A 19,858-nucleotide genomic window follows, 5' to 3' on the forward strand; every position below is an offset into this window, starting at 1 on the left:
CCACATCCTTTTGAATTGTGGAGCCCAAAACTGGATGCAGTACTCCAGCTGTGGCCTCACCAAGGCTGAGTACAAGGGGAGAATGACATTCTGGGATTTGCTAGAGAGATGTAATTGTTGGAATGTGTAATAGTACAATTGATGTCTATGGGAATTTTGTTTGATTATAACTGGAGCAGCCAGCCCTAAGTATCGTTATGTCTCAGTAGGTGGCAATGAATTACATTAATTAAACTTCAGTGTTTTGTTGAGAAGAGATGAGGGTTTTAGGACTGCTATGAACTTCTGTTTTCTACAGTCCCACTGTATTCATGTTAAGAATACTGTATGTTGACTTAGTGTACAGTTGATGGCAACAAAAGTGTACAGTTTTGGCAACAAAAAATTGCTTCAATTTGAGTCCTTTATATCAATATATATCTTGTGCAATTGTAGACTACCTTCTGGCCATATCACTTGCAAGTCATACCAGTCTGGTGTCTCATGTTTTTGTCAAGAGATGCACAGGATGGCCTGAATAATTATCACTGCCCTTTCACAGGATGTCTCTGTATTAAGTCCACAGTTGCTTCATTTCTCATGTGCCCTGTCCCTGGACATCTTAGTCCATGCTTGATACATGGACAATAGTACAACAAATAGTTGTACAAATACAAGAAATAGTACAACAAATGAACCAACACCTATGTTGTTGCCTACTTTGCCTGTGGGCCTATCATATTGAGCTCTGGAATAGGTGTAACTTCAATGGGATTTAACGTCTAGTGTTTCTATATTCAGCACTCTAGAGATCTGCGGATATTGACTTTTATTTCCCTTTTCACTTGTAAGCTTACAAGCTGTCTAGAGACCACTGTTTAGAGCCAAGACCTGATAGCATAGACGGTGGAAGCCTGGAGCTAATGGGGCTTAGCCCCCTCAAACACAGGCAGCCCTTATGTGGACTCTGGGAGGGGTGCTCACAGACAGAGACGAGCAGCTGGAGCCTATAGGTGGCTGGGAACTCAGCCTGGCCCGGCCATATGTGGAGCAATGCCCAGCAACTAGATGTGTGGATGAGAACAGGTGCAGGGGAAGGAAGGGGCATGGGGGTGGGGTGGGGTGGAGCGGGGCAGATCAAGGCTGGCCCCTGTGTGGGGCAGTGGTGATGAGTGGGGCCCCAGGATGGGTCACAGGATGCTCGCTGCCTGGGCAGCTCATCCAGGGGTGGATCTGTGCCCCCCCAATTTGTGCTGTGTGTGGGGCAGACATGGGTTGCCACTGTGGGCTGTGCTCCACACTATGCTGCCAGTGCCCTGACAGCTGTGCAATGCCACGTGCCTCCCACCGCTGGGTAGCCAGCTCAGCCAGCACGCAGGAGGCACATGGTGTCGCACCGCTCCTGGGGCACTGGCAGTGAGATGCAGAGCACAGCCCACAGCGGCAGCCCACCTCCACTGCACACACAGATCAGGGGGCATGTGCCCCCTATGCCTGCCCTAAGAGTGCATGCAGTGGCAGGAGCCTTCTGTGTCCCTGGATGAGCATCCTACAACCCGGCTTGGCCCCATTCACCCCAGCCCCTGCCTTTGCCCCACTCCCTCCCTCACTGCAGTGGCCTTGATCTTCCCCACCCCATGCCCCTTCCCCACAACAGACTTACTTGCTGCGGGGGGTGTATGCTTGTGTGCACATGCACTCAGCCCCCCCAAATCATAGTGTCTTCCTTTATGTATGCCTGACAGGTCTTCAGCAATTGGGAAGGTACGTATGCCATACAACAGAAAGAAGGGCAACACTTAATTTGTGGCACAAACATTCATCATGAAGGAGTTATAAATATTTCCAAAATTTTAGGATATAAAACTGAGATTCAATACAACTGTTTCACCATCAGCTTTGCAGGTTTTTCTTTCCCCTATACCACATTAAGAATTGGTCATTACTAGAGGCAGACTATATTATACTTTTATGTTGTCTCATTTTGGGTGGTGTTTTCCTGCAGACTTCTTAGATCAGGTGAGAACCAAAGGGCTAAAATCCTGAACCTCCTAAAATGTGTAGAACAGCATGTTTTACTGTTAGCTCCTCAAAGAATTTATGTTATAGAATTCCTATGAAATTTTCCCAATTCCTATGTGATTCCATCAAAGCAATACATTAAAAGCAGTAAGGTTTTAAAGTATAGCACTCAAAAGGTAGGAACGTTTTCATTAAATCTAATTACATAGTCTTTAATTACATGATGAATTTTTTTTTCAAATATTAATATATACAATTTTTTCATACAACTTTTGGAACATGTGTCATGTGCTGTATGTTATCTGGCCTGTTTCCTTCTGACACATTTATATTAATTTTAATACCACAGTGGTTCCATGTATACATCTTGATTTGGGGCTCGATTTTGAAAGGGGCTAGGAATAGGCAGCTCTCATTGATTTCAGTACACATTTATAGGTATTCAGCACTTTTGAAAATCAAGCTATTCAACGTTTGGGAGTGTAAGTTCTCTTTCTTAAGATGTGTATTTTAATAATTTAATCAGCACCAGATAGGAGACAGCTTTTTTTTTCAAACAGCAGCATAGTTTTCACTAAGTGCCATTCAGTGAACGTGTGCTAGTGTTCACTCTCGTTCTGGGTACATCATAGGTAACATGTTGTATGAGTGGTTTATGTTTTGCATATTTTCTTTCCATAATAAATGACTGATTTGCTTTTATCTGGCATTTATATACTAGTACACAGTTACCAGATGCTGTAGATGTGTGGCAAGTAGGTTAAAATGTCTGTATGTCATATATTACACTCATGTTTAAGACAGCCTGTTAGCAGCTAATTGCAGCCTGTCTAATAATGCCAAGGGAAGCAGAACTAATATTGTTTAGCTAGCTCAGCAGTGCTGGTGTCTAGACACTAAGCTCTTTTCCTAGCTCACTAGCTCTGTTCTCCTGTTGCTGTCTTTTTTTTATGGGGAACGGTGGTCCCAGGCATCCAACATGCTGCTGTATGGCATTCAGGTACTTTTGACACATTCTCACTATTTACAATATGTATTTTGACACTGCTTATAGAAAACGGGCACAGCTACAGGCACCAACAGAGCCCCACATTATGCCAACTGTTTTATGGGCCACCTGGAAGAAAAATTCCTCAAGAACTGCACCATCAAATCCATGCTATATAGATGGCATCTTCATCATTTGCAGCGAAAACCTGCAATCCCTGATTGATTTCCATCACAAATTCAATAATTATCACCCCTCCATCAGACTATCTCTTGAATGCTTCAGCACCAACATTTCCTTTTTAGACACTGTGATCAATATCTAGAATGGTAAAACACAAACCACCATATACAGGAAACCCATGGACCAACATACATATCTGCACAGAACCAGCAATCACCATAAACACACCAAGAAAGCTGTAATATATAGCCAAAGCCTCTGAATTTGCACTGAGGAAAACACCCATAATTGTCACCTCACAAATCTCAAAAGGGCTTTCACTCAACAAGGACACTACTCCAAAGAGAGAGGTTATACTTCTGAAAGAGCCACCTGGATACCACGTGAAGAATTGTAGTACAAAAAGAAAATCCCCACAAATTGTACATCATTAGTTATGACATACCATCCTTCCCTGGAACCTACTGGGAAAATCCTCAAACAATTGCAACCCATACTAGAAGAAGACCCCATTCTTAAAGGGATCTTCCCAGAACCACCCTTCCTAGCTTTTAAATAAGCACCAAACCTCACCAATCTCATCACCAGAAGCAAAGTTCCTACGATCCAAAGAATACCAAATGGATCCAGATCATGCCGGGACAAAGAACGTAAAAACCTGCCAGCATGTCCACCGCTCCCACAATAACTACACCCATGAACACTGCGTGCCCCCAGAGGCTGGGGGGGGGCACAGCGATTGCCCGCAGGTGGCAGCAGCAGGGGCATGGCGGTAGCGAGTGGGGAGCTTCCGCAGGCAGCTGCACTGGTGTCGGTAGCAGTGGGGGAGGAGTGGCAAGCACTGACCAGCCGTTGCCCTACCCGCAGATGCTGCTGCCAGTGCTGGTGGCGGCCAGCAGTGATCGGGAACCGCTGGCAGATGCCACCGGCAGTGCCAGTGGTGAGGAGAGGAATGGTAAGAGACGGCTGCCTGCAGGCGCTGCCAGCAGCGTCAGTGGCCCCTTTAGCAGAGAGTGTACCACCAAATTCAGGGGGTGCACATGCACCTTACATCTGTACCTCCAGAAATGTAATACATCTCATCCAGTGCACTAAATGCCCCAATGAAAAATATGTAGGAGAAACCAAACAACAACTGCGTACCAGAATGAACACACACCGAAAATCTATCGAAGACAAGAACAACTAATTACCTGTGGGGGCACACTTCTCACAAGACAACAGGTAACCTCTAAATCCATATTTAATCCATGATACTAAAAATCAAGGACTAAATATAGACATTAGATTTATGACACATTATAACCTGCCTGACATCTGACTCCCCAGGTACTCCTCCACTATTCATCCCCCTTCTCTCTCCACCCCGACGCAGCCTGTTTCTCACCCACAGGCTCCTCAGTTCACATCTTCACAGACTGCCTGTCTTGCATGCAGACCAGCCCAACCTCTGGCTTCTTTACTTTTCATTCCATCTAGGAGGAGCGCACAACAACTGCTGATACTTCCTTAGCCTGACAAAGGATTTTTGAACCCAAAAGCTTGCTTAAAAATTGTTTTGCCAACTATTTAAGTTGATCTAATAAAAGATATCAGATTCACACAAGGAACCTTGTTTGCCTATGTCCTTAGACCAACACGGCTACAGCCTACATCCCTGCAGGTAACCTAACTACATTTTACCAGCTACATTTTATCACCAGGTCAACATTCTCCCTACCTACCTGTCTCACACCTATTGTCTCCCATGGCCTCTGATCCTCACTGCTATGCATTTTGCATATTGACGTCTATTCCACCCAGGAGAGCACAAAACAACAGCAGGCTCTCCTTATGCCTGAAGAAGGGTTTTTGTGCCTGAAGGCTTACAGAGAACAATTTTTCCAACTATTTCATTGGTCTAATAAAATATACCACATTTACCCAAAGAACTTTGCTGCCTTGACACTGCCTAGGCACCCAAGTCAGGGACTAGAGCCCTCTTAGGCTAAGCACTGCATAAAAGTGGAATGAAAATTGCTAGAAGATAAGACAAGGTCCCTGTGCATCTTGTCTGCATTGTAGGTTTCCTCTTATATCAGCTAGCTGTCCTATAATTGATGACAATCACAAGTGTCAATAATAGACTCTGGCTGAAAAGCAGAAGACTGTGTGTGGCAGCTCTGCTTGGGGAGCTATGGTCATAGACATTCACTGATTGCAGATGTACTTCTGAGTTGTAAAATCTGTCACACGAGCCCTGGAAGTGTGGAGAGCCAGGGCTCCAAGCAGTGCAATTTTCTGTTTTAGGCCCCAGGATGGGCTGGAATGACCTGGGAGGAACCCTCTTGCTGCACCTCTCACATCACCAGAGCTGCAGACTGCCGCAGGGCTTTTACTGCTCTGGGGGAAACAGTGAAACCATAAAAGATGTGTTCTAGCTTCTACTACTGGATGAGCAAAAAAGGGGTCAAGGTGGTTTTTTTAATGGGGACCAACTTTCTACTCTCTGTAGATTCCAGTGTATTATACAGTGCAAAGGCCAAGAACTTGAAATGTGAACTATTTAGGTAGAGAGTAAATTGGTGGGGGGAATATGATGATGTGGTGAAAGAGCCAAGGAAAAAAAAAGGAAGAGCCAAGTAGGATTTGTTCTTGTGGCATTTTCCAAGAAAGGTACCCAGGCTTCTATCAGTTTTATGCTCTAGAAAAGTAGCACAGAAAATTAAATGCCAAAATTGGCCCTCATAAGTACATTAACATAAAAAATACTAAAGTTAAGATCTGAACAAATACATGTATTGTCTCCAAGTTAGAATTTTTATTCATGCTTTTTTCCTCAAACTAGAGTAGACCAGGTTAAGATACCATATACCATAAATTAAATATAGTCTAAATCAGATCCCCAGTTATACTTGCACAACTATAATGGCTACTAGGAGGATTAGGAGACTAAAACAGCTTGTCTGTTGAGGGGGCACTGGAAAGGTTTGATCTGGTTAACCAAGCAGAACAAAGGCTGAGGGAGGACACAACTACTCTCTCCAGTAGCGTAACTAGGAGTGAGGGAAGCAATAGGGGCAATCTTCAGGCACTGCCATGGTGGGGATGCAAAAAAAAGTGCAGCTGTGTGTTTGCTGTCACTGCAGCAACTAGAAGTTGCTGCTTCTGCTGTGCCCTGTGTCCCTACACTGATCTCTCTAAACACATCAGAGAAGTATGCACAAAGTAGCCAAAAGAGCTGAAAGATAATACTGAATCAAGAACATTTGAGTATAAATTGAGTATAAACTTTAGGCCTTTATTTAATCATCAGAGGAATGAAGTTCTGGAACAGCCTTCCAGTAGAGGAAATGGGCTCAGGTGTCAAGGGAGATGTAGATAAGTTAATGGAAAGGTTTGTGACAAGGATGATATGACATGGCTGCCTATGCAGTAGGGGAATGGATTTATTGATCTGGGCAATCCCTTGTAGTCCTGTTTCTTAGCTTTCCATGGATCCCCATTTAAATACGTATGGTGCAATGCAGGCAAACTATTTTCCTGTAGGAACCTGCATTTTTGGCATGCTTTTGAAATTTTTGAAATTGTAGCTCTGGAGAAGGAAGGTTTTGAGAGAACTGAAAGTAATCCTGTTTGCTAAAGGGAGAAAACTCAAAAGGCACACATGTCCCTCAATCTGGAACTTTGTAACATTGGAGGAAAGAACAGGTTGCAGTGAAAATCTGCACAGTCAGTGGTTTTGCACATATAGCCAGTCGGATCCGTAGTTAGTTTCTTATTGCTTTAAAATAAGCTGTATTGTTTGAGTATTATTACTATTTGACTGTTCACTTATGGTGAAACCACCCTGTGACAAGCCATGTCCTTTCTCTTGCGCACCAAACTGAATAAGCTCAGATGGGTGAATCCATAAATAGAATAAGCACCATTAAAAAATTATGAAATAATTCAGGAAAGTGCAAAAACCAGCAAGGTTAAATTAGTAAGTGCATTATTAGGACTGAAACAATCTTTTCTTCCCTCTCCATATTATAAAAGTTACCATAAACTATCATGGCTACTGCTGGTCTGAGCTATTAAGCTGCTGCATTGAACCAAAGAATGATTACAAGGTTTATAATTTAAGTTAAACTTCAGTTAGTGGCTGGTTTTACCCTTATATACATATGCAAGTAAGTAGGAGCCCTTGTACAAGACACAATCCTATGTGTATAGGATTTAGCACCAGTAATAGCAACTCATGGTCTTCAGAAATCATCAGGCCTCCTGCAGGTGGGGTAGGGGGGGCAAGTGCAACCCATGGGTGGGGTGCGGTGGGAGACATGACCCACAAAGAATAGAGTGGGCAGGTGTAATCTGTGGGTGGGGTGGGTTCCACCACCAGCAAACCTACATCTGCATCCCTCCTGTCCCTCCCCCCCCAGGACTTATTTGTTCAGCTCTGGCAAAGGTAAATGCTGATAAAAGTAGCTGCACCTGGAGTAGTGAACGGCTTGTGGGATGTATGTTGAGGTAGCTGGCTGGTCGGGGAGCAGCAAAAAATAGCCCAGTGAGGGGGTAGGAAGGGGTGAAAAGAGCATCCCTGGGGTGGGGGCCAGTGGCTGGGGTTTCTTAGCCCTGGGGCTGCTCAGGGAGAGTGGACAGAAGTTCCATGTACCCATTTGACCTAAATTGAATAAGTTTGATACCACATAGATTCAGGTTTATCTTAAACTGGATTCTGCAATTTTTAGACCAGTTTGTGTGCATGGAACTTCTGTACAGTTACAAGGTTAGTCTGATTATTACCAGTCACTGAGACTGTGTCTATAATTGTAAGGTCAGCACCAGGACAAGCTAAGTTTAAATCAAATGGTCATTTGAATCCAATTTAACCTTCCCAAATGTCTCTACTTAGCCCTTACGTGCTTTGTAATTCCTGTGTCTTTAGGATTGAGGGGCAGGTTGGTCTAATGGTTAGGGTGTCAGTGTGGGGTATGGGGGACTTATCTTGAATTCCTTGCTCTGTACCAGACTTCGTGTGTGACACTAGGAACTCACATGCGATGGCTCTACAGTGTTTTTGCTGTGCTTAATTGCAGTCTGCCTGTGAATCACTTTGGGAATAGTAAGAATATTTTGGAACTTTTAGAAGCTTTTTAGAAACTTTAGAAAGAACCAGAGAAACTGTCTGTTGGTTTCAAGTGTTACAGAAAGTTTCGTGTTTACAAAAGCTCTTCTTTGGGCCTTGTGTAATTGACTAGCAAGTGGCTTTTGAAATATAAACTGCTTGCATATCTATCATGTTTTGCAACTGTATAACTTAATGGAGTGCCACTAATTTAAAATTTGAAGATTTTGTAGGATTATTTTTTGTTGATTCCAAAATTGGAAAATGCTGAAGCAACTTAAGCACAATTATGTAGAATAAAACATATCCATGTTAATAACAGGGCTTCACATTGATTTATTTTCTTGCACATTTGGAACATGAGTTATATATAAAGGCTAGTCACTATTGTACTCATGGAAATTGAAGTACCAGGACCAAGACAGGAAGGAAGAGGCGACTGCACAAATTATTCACAAGTAAGCCAAATAAGCATGGAGAGAGAAAGCCACTCAAACAAGCTGGGGCCAAAGAAGGGTTTTAGAGCATTACAGTGATCTCAGTGATGCTGCGTAAGGGATGGCCAGTTGAAGAATGGGCACAAAGAGGCAGAGCTCAGAAATTTGTCCTCTGAAGGTCAAGATTCTTATCCAGAACTGTCTGTGACATGGTAGGAGTAGGAGTGGGAGCAGACCATGGGTGGAAACTAATTTGTGATTACTTGTTTTCAGTGATTACAAAATTCATACAGAAGAATTCTATACCTTCTTGCTCAGGGCTTGGAAAATACCGGCAGAAATACTTCATGACCCACTGAGGTCTTGCTGAGTGGATTCAGACATTTGCACAGTTCTACTCAAAGTCCAATGCAATAGCGTTTGCTATGAGGCAACATATTATTGTAATCCAAGACCCTCAGTGCTGTTGGAAGTGAGTCAACCGCTGAAACAGAGAGCAAGGAGCTGACTGCTTGTGTTGAGCTAATAGTGTTAAATTTGTGTGCATGTTTGTGAATGTCTGGATTGACTCTCACAAGGCAAGACATCCAGTCATACAGATTTCCTGTGTGTGTAGAGGATCAAAAGTAACAGGGATATTTCTGAACAAGGAAGGCAAGTTCAGCAGAACAGACAGAACTTTCCTGTGCTTGTTTCTGTCAAGGAAAACGTCCATTTAATTTAGGGAGTGGAGAAGAAATGCTTCTATGATCTTTGTCTTCTGCAAGCTAGTCTGCTTGTGAGCCTTGTTTATAAACCAAGTCAAACAAGAGCCTTGTTAGCTAAATGACAATAGGAAGCACTGGTAATTAAGAAGTGGTTACTCAGCAGCTATATATGCATCTATATTGCAAATCAAGTGATTCATAGAATCATATACAACCAGGGCTCAAAAGGGACCCAAGGGAGTTACCTAGTCCAACTGCCTGCTCAAAGCAGAACCACCCCAAACTATATCATCCCACTCAAGGCTTTGTCTAGCTGGGTCTCAAAAACCCCCAAAGCTGGAATTTCACAGCTTCTCTAGGTAACTTGTTCTAATACTTTACTACCCCACCACATATGAAAGTTTTTCCTAATATCTAACCTAAACTTCCCTTGTTGCAACTTGAGACCATTTCTCCTAGTTCTGTCACCTGTCACCACTGAGAACAGTCTGGTTCCATCCTCTTTGGAGCCACTCTAAAGGTAGTTGAAAGCTGCTATTAAAACCCCTCTCAGTCGTCTCTTCTCCAGACTTAATAAGCCCAGTTCTCTCAGCCTCTCCTCATATGTCACATGCCCCAGCCTCCTAACTATTTTCATTGCCCTCTGCTGAACTTTCTCCAATTCGTCTACTTCCTTTCTGTAATGGGAGGGCCCAAAACTGGACACAGTACTCTGGATCTGGCCTCACCAATGCTGAATAGAGGGTAAGAATCACTTCCCTCCATCTACTTTCAATGCTCCTACTAATGCAGCCCAGGATGCATTTCTTCTTATTGAACCTCATGAGATTTCTTTGAGTCTAATCCTTCAATGTGTGTGGTCTCTCTAAATACTAGCCCTACCCTTCAGTGTATCTACTACTCCCCCCGGCTTGGTGTCATCTGCAAATGTGCTAAGGGTGCACTCCATCCCATCTTCTTGGTTGTTGATGAAGATATTGAGCAAATCTGGTCCCAGAACCAACCCCTGGGGCCCTCCACTTGATACTGGCTGTGAATTAGACATTAAGTCATTAATTAGTACCCTCTGAACCCAATGATCCAGCAAGTTTTCTATCTACCTTAGAGTCTATTCATCCAAGCTGTGTGTCTTTAGCTTGCTTGTATGGGTGCACTGATAAAGATTTTCTTGACCAATATCAATTGCCAATTATTAACCAAACATATCAGCCTAGGCTGATCCGATAACCAATATTTAGTAATAATGCAAGGCGTTTTAAATTACTGATATAAATAAACCTATTTTTTGTTTGTTTTACATTTATATCACATACACACACTCATGAACAAGCTTTAGGTCAAGTGCCTTCACTGTCATTTGTAAGCACAGGGGCACTGATACAGGAGACGTGGTGGCACTTTAATTAGAGTGGCTCTTGGATCCACTCTAATTAAAGCACCACTTCTCCACTCTCAGAGCACATGTAAAAGTGCCTGGGACCATTTGCAGCAGGCAGGGCTAGACTAGCAGTGCCTGCACCTGGCTGTGCCGAGCTTTTCCTGTTCTTTGGCATGATGCCCTTGAATCCCAGCCTGGAGGCAGCTGCCTGAGCCTGCCCAGCAGGGCTGAGGGAGAAGCTGTGATCCTTCCTGGCTGCCCAGGGCTGGGTGGTCTCTGGGCCAGGCTCCCTGCTCTCTTCCCTCTGCCCAGAGCAGGGCCACAGGACCATTCTAGGCCTGGAGAAACTGAGCCACTCCTTCCCTGCATCCAGGCTCCAGGTCCTCGGAGCTGGACTTCAGTGGGGGAAGGGCCCCTTCTGTTCCTGGTGCTGCTGCTGCTAGGGGCAGGGCAAGCCCCTATGCCCCATGGTGGAGACTGGATGCACCTGGCCCTGGGAAGGGCAGGACCTGGCTGGACTGAGGGACTGGGGTAAGGACCCTGCTGCAAACAGCTGCCTCAGACCCAGCCAGGCTCCGTCCTTGGCCCCTGGGGTGCAGACCCATGGGCACTGTGGGTTGAATCTCACTGGGCCGGGCCAGGCTGAGCCAGGCAGCTCTGCCCACCCCTCCCCATCCCAGTCTCATCTTTGCAGCATTTGGCGTCTTTTACAGCACTTGCTGAGGCCCCAGCCTGCAATCCACACCGTGCCAGTGGTTAGGACACCATAGCATCTGGTCTGATCCACTCCAAACCAGCCCAGCCTGCCAGTGAGGTGATGGCGGTTTATCTGGGGTCACCCCGGCTTGCAGGAGGGTACCCATGCATCCGTGGCCCTGGCCAGAAGGCATAATTATTGGAAAGCATTATCGGCAGCAATGGCCAAAATAGCCAATAGCTGATAATGTTATTTTCCTTTTATCGATGCCAATCTGATAGGCAACCAATATATCATTGTGCACCTCTACTTGCTTGCAGTAATGTTGAAGGAGATTATACCAAATGCCTTGCTAAAGTCAAGGAATGTCACATCCACTGCTCTTCCTGCATCCACAGAGCCAGTCATTTCATCATAGAAGGCTGTCAGGTTGGTCAAGCATGGCTTGCCCTTGGTGAATCCAAACTGACTGTTTCTAATCACCTTTCTCTCCAAGTACTTAGAAATAAATTTCTTCAGGATCTATTCCATGATTTTTCTAGGGACAGAAGTGAAGCTGCCCCATCTGTAGTTCCTCAGATCATCCTTCCCTTTCTTAAAAATGGACACTATATTTGCCCTTTTCCAGTCATCCAGGACTTCTCCTAATTGCCACAAGTTTTCAAAGAAAACGACAAGCAGCTCTGCAATCACATCGGCCAATTCTCTCAGCACTCTTGGGTGTATCACATCTGGCCCTTGGACTACTACATATTCAGCTTTTCTAAATAATCCCTAACCTGTACCTTTGCCATTCTTGGCTACTCACTTTCTCCAGAAACTGTGCTGCCTGGTACAGAGGTCTGGGAAATGACCTTGCTTGTGAAGACAGGTGAAAAAGGCATTGAATACTTCAGCCTTTTCCTCATCATCTGTCACTAGGTTGCCTCCCTCATTCAGTAAGAGAACCACACTTTCCCTGATCCTCCTCTTGTTGCTGACATACTTGTAGAAACCCGTCTTGTTACCATTCACGTCCCTTGCTAGTTGCAGCTCCAGTTGTGATTTGGTCTTCCTGATTTCATCCCTGCATGCCCAAGCAATACTGTTATACTCCTCCCTAGTAATTTGTCCAAGTTTCAGCTTTAAGGTTCCTTTCTGTGTTTTAGGTCAATAAAGAGTTCCCTGCTAAGCCAAGCTGGTCTTTTGCCATACTTGCTAGTCTTCTTGTACGTCGGGTCGGTTCATTCCTGTGCCCTCAATGAAGAGTCTTTAAAATATAACCAGCTCTCCTGGACCCCTCTCCCCCTCAGACTATCCCCTCCAGGGGATCCTGCCCATCAATTGCTTGCCTGAGTTGAAGTCTGCTTTTCTGAAGCCCAGGGTCCTTACTCTGCTGTTCTCTTTCCTTCCTTTTCTCAGGATCCTGAATTCTGTCATCTCATGGTCACTGCTGCCCATGATACCATCCACTACTACATTCCCCACCAGTTCTTCCGCATTTGTGAGCAGCAGATCAAGAAGAGCATGGCCCTTAATTGGCCTTTCCAACACTCGCACCAGGAAGTCATCCCCAACATGCTCCAAAAACTTCCAGGATTGCCTGCGCACTGCTGCATTGACCTCCCAGCAGATGTCAGGATGATTGAAGCCCCCACATAAGAACCAGGGCCCGTGATTGGGAAATTTCCTTTAGCTGTTTGAAGAAAGCCTCATCCACCTCAGCCTCCTGGTCTGGTGGTCTATAGCAAACCCCCACCATGGCATCACCCTTGTTGCTCTCCCCTCTGACCCGGAGACTTTCAACAAGCCTATCTCCAGGTTCATACTGGAGGTCTGAGCAATCACACAGTTCTTTTACATAAATCACAACTCTTCCTCCTCTTCTCCCCTGCCTGTGCTTCCTGAAGTTTGCACCCATTCATGATGGTGCTCCAGTCATGCGAGCTCCCACCAAGTCTCTGTTATTCCAATCACATCATAGTTCTGTGACTGTACGAGGATTTCCAGTTCTTCCTGCTTGTTTCCCAGGCTCTGTGCATTCATGTACAGACACCAGAGGTAACTAGCCAATTGCCCTACTTTGTTAGGAAGAGCAAGAAGACCACTTCCCCTTTTGCTCCCTCCTGCTTTTGCTTCCTCTAGGTTACCTACTTCCCCACTTATCTCAGGGCTTTGGTTTCTATCCCCCAGCAAACCTAACTTAAAGCTCATGGAGAGAAAGTGCTGAACTCGACTTGAAAAATCCCTCTTGTGTTTGTTTGTTTTTTGTCTGCCGGACGTGAAAACCTTTAAATAGAATTCAAACCTTAAAGCTTCTTTTACCATATTTTTTCTTAGAGCTGGGTTTCTGAGTTAGTCCTCATAAAAATTTAAACACATAAGTAACTTCATGTGTTTGAGTGGTTCTCTTGTGTCCACATGCATACAATGATTCTAGGGGTGCACCTATAAAGATTTTTTGGGCTGATAGTGATGGCTGTTTATTAACCAGCCATTTCAGCTGATACCAATCTGATTGGCGATATGCAGCCTGACAGCTTGGAGAGCAACATCCGACTGGTAAGTCTGTTGGGGGGAAGGGACATGGGGGAGGGAAGGGGGAGGGATGGGCAGATCAAGGCTCCCCACGGTGAGGGAGGAGTGAGGCTGGGGATGGAGCAGGTGCTGCCTAGCTAAGGTGGAGTGGGGTGCTGGACAGGCCAAGGGCAGTTCCCACTTCTGCACTCACCCTACAGGAGGTATGGGGGGCATGTGCTCTCCCAGAGCTGTGCACAGGGCAAGGGTGGGCTGCTGCTGTTGGTGAGGGGCTGGGAGCTGTGCCAGCCTCATCCTGGTGGTGGGGCTGTGCTCAGGCTGGGCAGGGAGGGGCGGGTGGTGGTGGCACTAGGAAAAGGAGCTATGTGGGGGACTACAGCCACCCCAAAATTCACCATAGACCCCCATAATCTCCCTCCCAGTGCTGCTGCCTCTGCCTGCCCTGCCTACCTCAAATGGAGCCCCAGCCCAGCCCCCCAACCAGGAAGAGCCTGGTGCCGCTTCCGGCCCCAAGCCTGAAGTGAGCAGCCTGCCCTCATCCTGTGCACAGATCTGGAGGGTCTCCTCCTGGGAACCACCCTCCTTAACCTCCCCCGCATGTCCCCTGGATAAGCCGCCTGTGGCTCCATACACCAGCCTGCCCCAGCTGGGCAGTACCTACCTCTGTCCCTGCCCCAGCCCCACTCAGTGCCTCACTGTGGGGGCCTCGATTTGCCTCCCCATGCCCTTCCCTCCCCAATGCCACTTCTCTCCCACAGATTTACTGGCCAGATGCTGCTCTCCAAGCTGCTAGACTACATTCCTGTCCACGTGCATACTGCTGTTGCACACATGCACATGGCATTCATCAGAAACATTTTTGGCAACATCAGCCAGAAAAGCTGATTGCCCGTAATGTCAATTTTCCTTTTATTGGTTACAATATGGACCGATATATTGCTGCACCTCTAAATTATTCACGTGCTTATGTGCTAGATCAGTGTCTAGATTAAGAGAGAGCCTTAAAAACTGATAGGACTGGCTTCATCTATTAATGTATGTGTGGCAGAAACCAAAAGCACCCTGGTTGATAATCACTGCCTCATCCAGTGAATTTGAGAGTGGGAAGGGAGAGCATTGTTGCCTAAGAAAATGCTTTAAGGCCATCCTAAAGTGCACTTCACTCAGTTCAACCTCCTGAGCTTTTAGAAACAAACAATCAGCAGCGGAGTATGGAGATGAGGGAAGCTATATGCCTTTCTGAGAAGCAGTAACATCTCTTGGAGCAAGAGAAATGTGAAGAATGAAGGATGTGGTGACAGCAGCAGCAGCAAATCAGTTCACGCATTAGTTGCACTGCCAAATTTGTGATGCAGCGTACTTACTGTGCATCTACATGCCCACTGCCCTTCACTCAGTCATCTGTACTGCAGGCATCTCATCCTTGGCTTAGAGGGACTCACAATGATGACTACTTTTTACTTCAGCTGATGGGCATAAACAAAAGACAGACCTTTGCTTTAGGTAGCCAGTCCTATCCAGGCATTCATGCAACGGCGTGTTCTGGGCTCTGACCTAGATATATTACTCAAGCATCTCCCTCTCATCCTTGCACAAGTGAGAAGTCTGTAAATACAGGAAGAAGGCTGAAGATTCCTTTGTCTGTTAACTTTGACTAACATAAAAAGAATAAAATAAGAAATTAAGCAGGTGAGCTTCCATATTCTTTATGACAAGGGGCCAGTAATATTGTAATTTCCCTGCATTCCTTTTGGCCCATTTAATAAACCCCAACTTAAAACATCTGTGTGCCCGAGAGAGACTAGGCTGAAGTGACCAATAGGATATTGGAGCTGACTATGTTTTTTTATAAGAATTTTGTTTATAAGGATGGTGCAAATATGGGTGGGGAGGTGGTGGGGAACGAGACCGTTCCTGTGTCCACACAAGAGGAGGTAAAGGAAATGCCATTAGAATTGTAACCTTATGAGGTGCTCACTACCGGAGAAGGGATGCTTAGCACCTCCAGATCCACTTTTTCATTGCCTTACATCTTCTTTAATAGCTCACATGTGTAGAAAGGAAGAGCCAACACCCATCTGTCTGATCTATTGAAATTTATATTCATTTTGCTTAGTTGTGTAAAGTGAAAGGGATTAGGGAACTGGACCCATTGGCTTCTGAGAAAGCTTTACCCTTAGTACCTTGTCGGATCAAGCCCCATAGCAATGCCTTCCAAAAGCCTCCAGGTAGTAGATATGAAAGCCACGTAAAGACTTAATTACAGCCATTATAGGACTTACTGGTAAATTTGCAAGTAGTCTTTAGCTTCCTAATGGATCGTACTCAAATCCAATTACACTTGCAGTCTGGAAGTGCTTGGTGAGTCTGAGTTTCTGAATTACATTTGTGACACTCAGATCATCTCTAGGAGAAATCTTGATGGCTCTTGGCTGTAAAATATACTTCTTAGCCAGTCCAATCACCTTCTTTGTTTAGAAATCCAGTTAGTAAACGGGCAGGGCCAGTGGTAAATTTAAAGTCACAGAAGCATTTGTCTATCACAGTTTGTTTTGGTCTTTTCCTTTTAGGTCTCATGAGGCCATTTATTAAAATCTCACTAAGGCTATCTATATTCTGGCATCTTTTCCCTGCATTGCAGACAGGGCTAGCTGCAAAAATTGGAGACAGACATGATGCTGAGAGTTGCTATTTGAAGACTCTTTAGAGACATCCTCTAAGAGTCTCATTTATTCCAGAGGATGGAATTTCTTTCCTGCCACACATTTTACTACAGAAATATCCTCCTATTTCTAGAATAACCTGCTATTTCGAAGAGCATTTAGCTGCTACTAATATCAAGTAACAGAAGCACGTAGTCTCATAAGTGAAGCATAAATAGAAAGGAACCTATAGCTGAAAAGTGTCAGCATTTTGTTGCTGAGAATTGGCAGGCCTGTGTGGAAATGCTTGTCCCAGGCAAGAAGCATTACATTTCCAGAATGTCTTCACCTTGGCATGTATGTACAGTGTTTAGATGTTTACTGACCTACATTTTTGCTGGGCGGGGGGGAGCATATTTAGACATTTTTATTTATCCCATGATGGGACATATCATTTGCAACAAATTATTTGCCTTGTTCAAGGCCTTATCTGCTCCAAAGTAGATTTATCAAAGGGGAGAACTTTTAGTGTTTTTGTTACTGCCCTTCTTTGGATATCCACTTAGAGAGGAGCAACTTTATCTCATATTATCTCTTTTATCTCATTAGGTATCACTGATATCTCTCTATAAGAAGCACTACACAGAGTCCTAAATGTTTGTTAGGTCAGGTCATTAGACTGCAGGCACTTTAGGGCAGAGATCTACTTTCTGTGGCATTTCTTTGAAGTGCCTTCCTAGCACGTTGGTGAAGACTGTGCATTGGTTAATGACTTCTGTTGAGCATTTTGTTCACTGGGGTTCTGTATTTCTTTAAAAAGTGTGCAGCTGCACATATTACACATGATAGCAAGTCTTCCAAGGAGGCCTGCTCTTGTGAAAAAGAGGTGCAAATGGAAGCACAACATGCAAGTTTTTCATATTCACTTGTCCTAGGTTATTCAGCATGCCTGTTATCATGAGAAAGGATCAAACAGCCCATTTTCAGAGGGAAAAGGAAAGGCTGTTCCTTAGGGGTTTTCCAAGAAGCAGTCTTATTTGGTCTCCCTATCCTGAGAGCACTCCCTGCAACCAGCCCTAGAGTGACTTCCTAAGGGGCAAGCTTTGAGACCTCGGCTTTTCTCAGTCTATAGCTTCCCTGGTGATCTATAGCACTCCCACTTCTGGGAGCTACTTCTTTTCTGATCAGCTCCTGGGAAGGAATAAGGGTGTTTTCTTCTTTAAAAGAGTGTCAGAGTGCTGATTGTCTCCATAAGTATAGCAGATGTGGCTTCAAAACAAAGTTTTTATTGTGCTATTCCAGTTCCCTTTGTCCTTACTTGGATTTTACTCTGTCCTCCCTGGGACCATTCCTTTTCTCTGCATGCCCTGGGACCTTTTCTCCCCTACCTTCTCTCCTTAGAGCTTCACTCATTCTCCTCAGGCTCAGTCAGTCACATTTGTAACTAAACAGTTATAAAACTATCGTCTTAACCTGGGAACAGCAGTAATCCAATCCAATGAAACATTAAGTCATGGAGAATCAATCAGGAGGCAGTCTCTGGGCCCTGCTGCTAGGCCCAGACTTCCATCTGGCCCTAGGATGAAAAGGGCATATAGTTGTCCTATACAGAGAACTATTTACAAGCTTTATTTACAGTAAAGCCTGCCCACGCAGACCCCCCCAAAGTGCTCTCCACCAGATCGACAGGCTAGAATCCAGCTCACCTAGCCTCCTTCATCACACTTGTTAACAGAGCATAAAGGAGCTGTGCATTTTATAGAATGGCATGCATCTTATGTTATAGTTCTCCTTTGGATTCAATTGTAGCACTCACCTTCTTGCCAAGAGGTATCCTGACGGATCCTGCCTCAGGTGGGTGGTAGGAGTAGATGCCTCTGGGGTTCCCTTCCAGCTCAACTTCTTTATAATTTCTATGAACTCTCAGGCCCCTGGCAGATGTTACATTTTTCACATGATTAATGTGTTAATCATTAATAAAATAGTAAACTAGCCATTTAATGTGTACTATCTTTGTGGCTGTTTTGTATTATGCTTTAATTTTGATGTATGGCATGTTAAGACTCTGCCATGCAGCCTGATGCCAATGTCATGCTGCATGGTAAGGCTTTAAATGTCCCCACAATGGGACAGCCCATTGTCTCTCCATGTGCAAGGATATCCCCAGTCCACAGCTGTCTGTAGTCTGACACATGTACAGCTGGCCATGTAGCCATATAGGGCAAATTGTCTGAGACAATTGTCCTCAAATGGGCTTGGGTGCTTTCAGCCTTGTTGTCTGGCTTTACTCCCTTAGGACCCTTCAGCCAGTTCTCCTAACACAAAACAATAACCCTTGGTCCAAGCAAACAAAACAAGCCTTCGGCCTTTTACCAGGTAGCAGAAAAGGGCCCTTTGGTTCTGCCCTCTCCGCAAGGAGAGTTCCTCTCGGTTTAGCCAGCCTCCTGCCTGCAAACTACTCCTTCCCCCAGATCATGCTCTTTACTCTCTATCCTTGGACTTTTAACTGCCAGCAAATTACCCACAGCTGGGCTCCTACCCCAGGATTGTCTGCCTCATTTAAAGGACCAGACTGTACCATTACAGCCCCATTGACAAGTTGGTGGCACAGGCATTTGGGGATGGGAGAGCTCCCCTAGTTTCAAGGTGTATGGGGGGTGGGTAGCTGTAGATTGGGAAGCTCCGTGATTCACAGCTCTATCCATATTTCAGACTTTTAAGCAGAGCACTCCAACAAATTTTACCACGGATTCCAAAAATCTTGCATCTTACCATGCCAGATGCATATGACAGGATACACAGGTTCTGGGATCCATGATAAAATTCATCTGATTCCACTTGCACAGAGCTGAATTAACTTCTGCCAGCACCTTTGGATGCCTAAGAGCTAGGGCTGTGTGAAACAGCTATGTTTCGTTTCCATTTTGGATTTGGCTGTTTTGGAGGAGCAGTGATTCGTTTAAGGGTTTCAGATCACTGTTCCGTTTCAGTTCGGCTGAATCTGTTTCAGAGTTTTGGTGCTGATTTGAAGATTCAGATTGGCTGGGGAGAGGCAGGCACAGACCGGCAGCTGCAGGTTCTCCCACAGCTCCTCCGACAGTGCCTGCCTCTTCCCAGGCAGGGGGATCCATGGGAGAAGCTCATCCCATGGATGCCCTGGTTGGCCCCATCCTCCACCTGGCCCCAGTCTCCTGACATTAAAAAAAAAAAAAAAAA

The 19,858-nt window shown here is 45.0% G+C and overlaps 1 protein-coding gene and 1 long non-coding RNA gene across 4 annotated transcripts in view; one reads left to right on the forward strand and one right to left on the reverse strand.

Moving 5' to 3' along the window:
- Positions 1-18,547, reverse strand: part of LOC109321580 — a 48,533-nt gene extending 29,986 nt beyond the window's left edge. Inside the window, exons 1-3 of one of the 3 annotated variants that reach the window (XR_002104090.1) lie at positions 18,459-18,547; positions 15,493-15,605; positions 8,145-8,250 (exon numbers count right to left, since the gene is read on the reverse strand). This is a non-coding gene — a long non-coding RNA (uncharacterized LOC109321580). Of the gene's footprint in view, positions 1-8,144; positions 8,251-15,492; positions 15,606-18,458 lie in introns of those variants that run through there. The other 2 variants (XR_002104092.1, XR_002104091.1) reach the window with 2 other exon arrangements.
- Positions 1-19,858, forward strand: part of DEPTOR (DEP domain containing MTOR interacting protein) — a 122,642-nt gene that overhangs the window by 5,575 nt on the left and 97,209 nt on the right. The gene's annotated exons all lie outside the window — the stretch shown is intronic.

The sequence above is a fragment of the Crocodylus porosus genome, unplaced genomic scaffold (genome assembly GCF_001723895.1).
Source record: "Crocodylus porosus isolate Cpor-Errol unplaced genomic scaffold, CroPor_comp1, whole genome shotgun sequence".
In the NCBI taxonomy this organism is placed as follows: Eukaryota; Metazoa; Chordata; order Crocodylia; family Crocodylidae; genus Crocodylus; species Crocodylus porosus.